Raw genomic sequence first — 6,940 nt, 5'->3', positions numbered from 1 at the left:
AAAACAATTGTATAAGAAGGAGCAGAACTGGCTTTACAGCATCTGACATGAACAAGGTTTGGGTCTCACGAAGTCCAATGCAGTCACAGTATCATGAAAAGACACAATATCAGGTCAAGAGAGATAATAGGCCTGACCAGGCAGTGGCGCAGTGGATAGAGTGTCGGACTGGAATGTGGAGGACCCACGTTCGAGACCCCGAGGTCTCCAGCTTGACCGCGGGCTCATCTGGTTTGAGCAAAGCTCACCAGCTTGGACCCAAGGTCGCTGGCTCGAGCAAGGGGTTGCTCGGTCTGCTGTAGCCCCATGGTCAAGGCATATATGAGAAAGCAATCAATGAACAACTAAGGTGTCGCAACAAAAAACTAATGATTGATGCTTCTCATCTCTCTCCATTCCTGTCTGTCTGTCCCTATCTGACTCTCTCTCTGTCTCTGTAAAAAAAAAAAAGAAAAAAGAGAGAGAGATAATAGTCTCACCATGTGTTGAACTAACTAGTTCTGACTGTCCCATATTAAAGAAGATCAGGCCCTGGCTGGTTGGCTCAGTGGTAGAGTGTTGGCCTGGCATGCAGGAGTCCCGGGTTCAATTCCTGGCCAGGGCACACAGGAGAGGCGCCCATCTGCTTCTCCACCCCTCCCCCTCTCCTTCTTCTCTGTCTCTCTCTTCCCCTCCAGCAGCCAAGGCTCCATTGGAGCTAAGTTGGCCTGGGCGCTGAGGATGGCTCTGTGGCCTCTGCTTCAGGTGCTAGAATGGCTCTGGTTGCAACAGAGTGATGCCCTGGATGGGCAGAGCATCACCCCCTGGTGGGCGTGCTGGGTAGATCCCGGTCGGGCGCATGCAGGAGTCTGTCTGACTGCCTCCTCGTTTCTGGCTTCTGAAAAATACAAAAAAAAAAAAAAAAAAGGAAGAAGATCTTCTTATCTCTCTCCATTCCTGTCTGTCTGTCCCTATCTGACTCTCTCTCTGTCTCTGTAAAAAAAGAAAAAGGAGAGAGAGATAATAGTCTCACCATGTGTTGAACTGACCAGTTCTGGCTGTCCCATATTAAAGAAGATATTGATGAACTAGTGTATGCCCAGTAAGAGAGCAGGTTGGAAAATGATCCAGTAACTTTACCAGGTGAGGAAGAACGGGTCGAGTTTAGAGATGTTAAGTATGGAGAAGAGAGGACTAAAGTGGATAAATAATAGCTGTTGTCAAATAGTTGATTTTGACAAGTATAAGGCTAATACTATGAAATTGACATTGTGATCTCTAAAGTGGCAATTTCATTTGGCTTTTGTAATGCTGCAGAAGACCAATGAGTAAGTATCATTGGGTAAAAGAGAGAGGCAAAGATTACATTAATATAGGAAGTGGCCCTGGCTGGTTGGCTCAGTGGTAGAGTGTCGACCTGGCATGTGGATGTCCCTGGTTCGATTCCAGCCAGGGCACACAGGAGAAGTGCCCATCTGCTTCTCCACCCTTCCCCCTCCACTTTCTCTCTATCTCTCTCTTTCCTTTCTGCAGCCAAGGCTCCATTGGAGCAAAGTTGGCCTGGGTTCTAAGGATGGCTCCATGACCTCTGCCTCAGGTGCTAGAATGGCTCTGGTTACAATGAAGCAATGCCCAAGATGGGCAGAGCATCACCCCCTAGTGGGCATGCTGGGTGGATGGATCCCGGTTGGGCACATGTGGGAGTCTTTCTCTCTGCCTCCCCGCTTCTCACTTCAGAAAAATACAAGATATATATATATAGATATATAGATAGATAGATAGATAGATAGATAGATAGATATATAGATAGATATAGATAGATATACACTCACACACTCTCCATGATCCAGCCTGAGTCTCTAAGCCAGGCATGGCCAACAGTTTTTGCCCCCGGGCCAGATTAGAAAGAAAACTTTTTTCACAGGCCAGATGAAATATTAAAATTAAAAAATGTTATATACAAAAACAATTCATTTAAGTAAACAAAATTTTATTATGTAATTTGTTTATGAACAAATGTAAGTAATTTAGTACAACAAATTAACAAAAAAACTAATGTGACGTGTTGAGGCGCTTTGCATCGCCTATTATTTTTTTAATATCTGGCTCTATACTTGTAGTAGCTATTCTTAACACAGCCTCCAAATGTAAATCATTCAATCTTGATCTTGTACTTTTATTTAGATTCATTAAAGAAAAAGTTTGTTCACAAATATAAGTTGAGCTGAAGATTACTGAAGATATCGTAGTTTATGTATAACGATTGAAAAGTACCACTTATTTCATTTCCACAGTGCGTCGTGCGGAGAATATTAAGAAGTTAATTGCGGGCCCTACGTTGGCCATGCCTGCTCTAACCTCTCCAGCTGGACACCGCAATGCAAAGACAGCACGCCAGACTGCTGCTAATGCTCTGGCCCTCCCGTGTTGTTTTACACTGCTGTGTCTTTGTGCCCAGCAGTCCTAGAATTTCATATCTGCTTATTATACACCCTGCAAATTCCTGCTCATCTCTCCAGACTCAACTCAAGTATAGACCCATCTGAACTCTCCAAAAGGTCTGTCACACTGTCTCCTTGGCACCTGTATTTGTGCTTACTTCTGTACTGGCACTTAACATCCTTTTGTAATTTTTTGTGGACTCATCTCTTTTCAACTAAATGGAACTGTTTGTGGGCCAGAAACATGTCTCTTCCATCTTTATATCCCCAGTGATTAGAGAAGTATCTGTATCTTCATTTAATATTCATTCATTTAATGTTATTAAAAAAAAATGACGGTGAGGCCCTGCCCGGTTGGCTCAGTGGTAGAGCGTCGGCCTGGCATGCAGGAGTCCCGGGTTCGATTCCCGGCCAGGGCACACAGGAGAAGCACCCATCTGCTTCTCCACCCCTCCCCCTCTCCTTCCTCTCTGTCTCTCTCTTCCCCTCCCGCAGCCGAGGCTCCATTGGAGCAAAGTTGGCCCGGGCACTGGGGGTGGCTCCATGGCCTCTGCCTCAGGCACTAGAATGGCTCTGGTTGCAACAGAGCGAAGCCCCAGATGGGCAGAGCATCGCCCCCTGGTGGGCATGTCGGGTGGATCCCGGTTGGGCACATGTGGGAGTCTGTCTGACTGCCTCCCCGTTTCCAACTTCAAAAAATACAAAAAAAAAAAAAAAAAAAAAAGATGGTGGATGTTTTGATTATATATGTAAATCTCAAAATTACATATGCATTTCAATTAAATATCAATTAATTAATCAAAACTTTGATACACATTGGTATTTTCTATTCTACTTTGTTAATTTCAAAAACTTTTATTGATTGATTTTAGAGAGAGAGGGAGAGACAGAAACATTGATCTGTTTCTGTATGTGCCCTGATAGGGGAATCAAACTGGCAATCTCTGTGCTCAATATGATGCTCCAACCAACCAACCTATCCAGCCAGGGCTATTTTGTTTTATTTTCATTTTTAAAAATATTTTATTGATTGATTTTAGACTGAGGATGGAGAGAGAGAAAGGCAAGGGAGAGGAGCAAGAAGCATCAACTCATAGCAGTTGCTTGTTGTACATGCCTTGACCGGGCAAGCCTGGGCTTTTGAACCGGCAACCTCAGCATTCCAGGTGGTTGCTTTATCCACTGCACCACCACAAGTTAGGCTATTTTGCTTATTTTTTTTAAATGGAAGTCATAATCCTGGCCTGGTAGCTCAGTTGGTTAGAGCATCATCCTGATACGCCAAGTTGCAGGTTCAATTTCTGGTCAGGGCACATACAAGAATCAACCAATGAATATATAAATAAGAGGAACAACAAATTGATTGATGTTTCTCTTTCTCTCTCCTTTCCTCTCTCTCTAAAATCAATCAATCAATAAAATAAATAAAAATAGAATCCACAGTCTGGGCTCTCAAATTAATGTAGATGTCCAGCCTTATTCTGAAAAATACCGAACTGCGTGTCCAAGAGCAGAGATTTGAATGGAATGTACGAGAAACTGTTGGACACTGTGGGCCTTCTGGCCAGAAAGATGCATGTATACACTAAAGTGACATTCAATTTCAGAGGCTCTCTGTACCCACTGAAGTCCTTCTGTGCATTATAGGTTATGAGACAGTTCTAACTCTTATTTTTCTGAGAAGGATTTAGAAGCAGTCTAGGAATATCTAAGATTCATCCATAGAGAGAGCACAAAATTGAAATGGAGGTACATAAAGAACAGAGAGGGAGAATTCTGAGGAGGGGCAAGCAGGACAGTTAAGTACATGCAAAAGCCAAAGGAATGGGGAGCGAAGTAAATCCTGGCTCGGAGTGAGAAGGAAGGAAAGGTGCAGCACTCCTGGGCCAGGATATCAGACCTGCTGACCTGATATTCTTTTCAAACTATGAAGCTTGGTGTTCTAGCCTGTAACTTCCATCTCCCCTCCTTATGGCTCACTTTCCTTTCCCCCCCTTTAGGCAGCCCTTCTGGAAACTCTGAAACTCTTTTTCTCTTTTCTTCCAGATGGGGATCTCTGGCAGAAAAAATGTTCTGGCCTGTGTGCAATGACGCCGTTCTCTCTGCCAAGGGATAAAGCTAAAATCTGCTTTCCTGGAAACCAGCTACTGTCTTTAGGAAGCATGACCCCAGTTAGGGAGAGATTGGGACTTTTCAATAAAGGAAGGATAGGAAAACAATTTCAGCATCCACTGGTGTAGTGACTAACAAGGATAAAATATGAATACCAATAAATGTTTTTTGGTTTTTTTTTTTAATTTTTTAAAAAATTTATTTATTCATTTTAGAGGAGAGAGAGAAAGAGGGGAGGAGCAGGAAGCATCAACTCCCATATGTGCCTTGACCAGGCAAGTCCAGGGTTTTGAACCGACGACCTCAGCATTTCCAGGTCAACGCTTTATCCACTGCACCACCACAGGTCAGGCCAATAAATGTTTTTAAAATGGAATTTCCTGTTTCTGCCTGACTAGTAGTGGCGCAGTGGATAGAGCATTGACCTGAGACCCTGAGGTCCCAGGTTTGAAACTCTGAGGTTGCCCACTTGAGTGTGGGTTCATCCAGCTTAAGCGTATACTGAACAATTTGAGCGCGGGATCACTGGCTTGAGCATGAGATTAATGACATGATCCCATGGTTGCTGGCTTGAGCTCAAAGATCTGCTGGCTTAAAGCCCAAGGTCACTGGCTTGAGCAAGGAGTCACTGGCTCAGCTGGAGGCCCCTTGTCAGGTCAAGGCACGTTGAGAAGCAATCAGTTTGAACAACTAAAAGTGCCGCAACTATGAGTTGATGCTTCTCATCTCTCTCCCTTCCTGTCTCTCTTTCTAAAAAAATAAAAGGAATCTCCTGTTTCTGAGATCTAACCTTCACAGACTATATAATACAGGTCTTCCTTGAATCTTAGATAATTATAAAGTGTTTTCAACATGTCTAGGAGGCAACAAACATATATCTTACATTTCCATAGGACATATAGTGAAAGGGACATAAGCATAACACAGCTGACTTCTTATTGACCCTCAGGAATTTGGGGGTTATAAGAACTTCTGTGCCCTGGCCAGGTAGCTCTTGGTTGGTTGAAGTGTTGTCCAGATGAACCAAGGTTGGGGGTTTGATCCCTGGTCAGAGCACATGCAGGAATCAACCAATGAGTGCATGAATGGGTAGAGCAGCAAATCAATGTTTCTCTCTCACCCCTTCCTCTATCTCTCTAAAAATCAGTCAATCAATATATTTTTTAAAAAAACAGAACTTTTGTAAAGTGCAGAAAGCCCAGAAGATTATTCTAGTCCATAATTAACATGGCCAAGAGAAAAAGAATGGAATTTGGGGTGGGGTTAGGAACCTGAGTTGTGGGTCTAAATAGGACCTGAGTCACTGTGTGATAATGGCCAGTCACTTCCTGGCTCAGTGTTCCTGTCCCAATCTCCCCTCTCCCCAGCCCCTTCCTCTGTCCAAATAAAATAAAATAACAATTTTATTCTTTCTTGAGAAAGTTAAGCCTGATTGTTCTATAAAGCACTCTGGAAAATAGCCAATCTCTGAGTAAAGCAATGTGAGATGATGATTTTATTCATTTTATAACCAATGTCCTGGTTAGTACCTGAAACTATGAGGACTACAAACTTCTCATTTGTTGTTGGAATTCTCAGACGGGGAGGAAATACATAGGTGGTCTGCTTCCCTCTTTTCTTCTGTCCTCTGAAATGACGCTGCTGTGTTGTTAAGAAAAGCCCCAGGAGAGATCTTTGGGAGATAACTGGTTAACACCCAACTAGGTCAGGGAATGAGTCAGGGCTCAAGGACTCGATACCAACCTCTCCCACTGCTGCCAGGAAACCTCTTGGGGTGAGACAGAGATGAGAAAGGAGCCGAGGGGCGGGCCGCATGGCTGCCTGCCCTGGGGCCTCTGGCTTCTTGTCTCACCCTCGTTTGCCCTCCAGCTGTACTGTGTCTGCTGACAGGCAAGCCCTGACAGCTCTCCCTCCCTGTGTCCTGAACTTCTGCTCAGTCTCAGAAACAGATGGCACATTCCACCCCAGAAGTGACAGTAGAAGAGATGAGAGGAAAAGGGAAGAACTGAACCAGGTGGAGATGTGTCACTTGAGAAAACAGAATACAGGAGATGTTTTGTCTAGGAGGTGAGCAGGAAGTAGAAACTAAATTCACCTCTGACGAATCAGAATAAGTCAAGAACGGGAGAGCACCATGGCTGGGCTGACACAGATGATGGAACAGGATTAAGGGCTAAGGCTGAGAAGGACCAAGGAACGCTAGCCTGGAAGCCTGCAAGACTTAAGGGCAAAATGGCAAAAAGTCACCTTTCTTGTTTGGAGGTCCTCAGCTTTTGTAAATCCATCTCTCTTTCATCAACATCATTCTCAGTTTGTGGCAATTCTTAGAGCTCTCCACCAGGGCAAAAACAAAACAAAAAAGCAACAAACAGTTTTAGGCATCTAATGTCCAGTCATGTGTTTCCATA

This window comes from Saccopteryx leptura, chromosome 2 (genome assembly GCF_036850995.1).
Source record: "Saccopteryx leptura isolate mSacLep1 chromosome 2, mSacLep1_pri_phased_curated, whole genome shotgun sequence".
NCBI lineage: Eukaryota > Metazoa > Chordata > Mammalia > Chiroptera > Emballonuridae > Saccopteryx > Saccopteryx leptura.
This window is presented reverse-complemented; position numbering follows the sequence as displayed.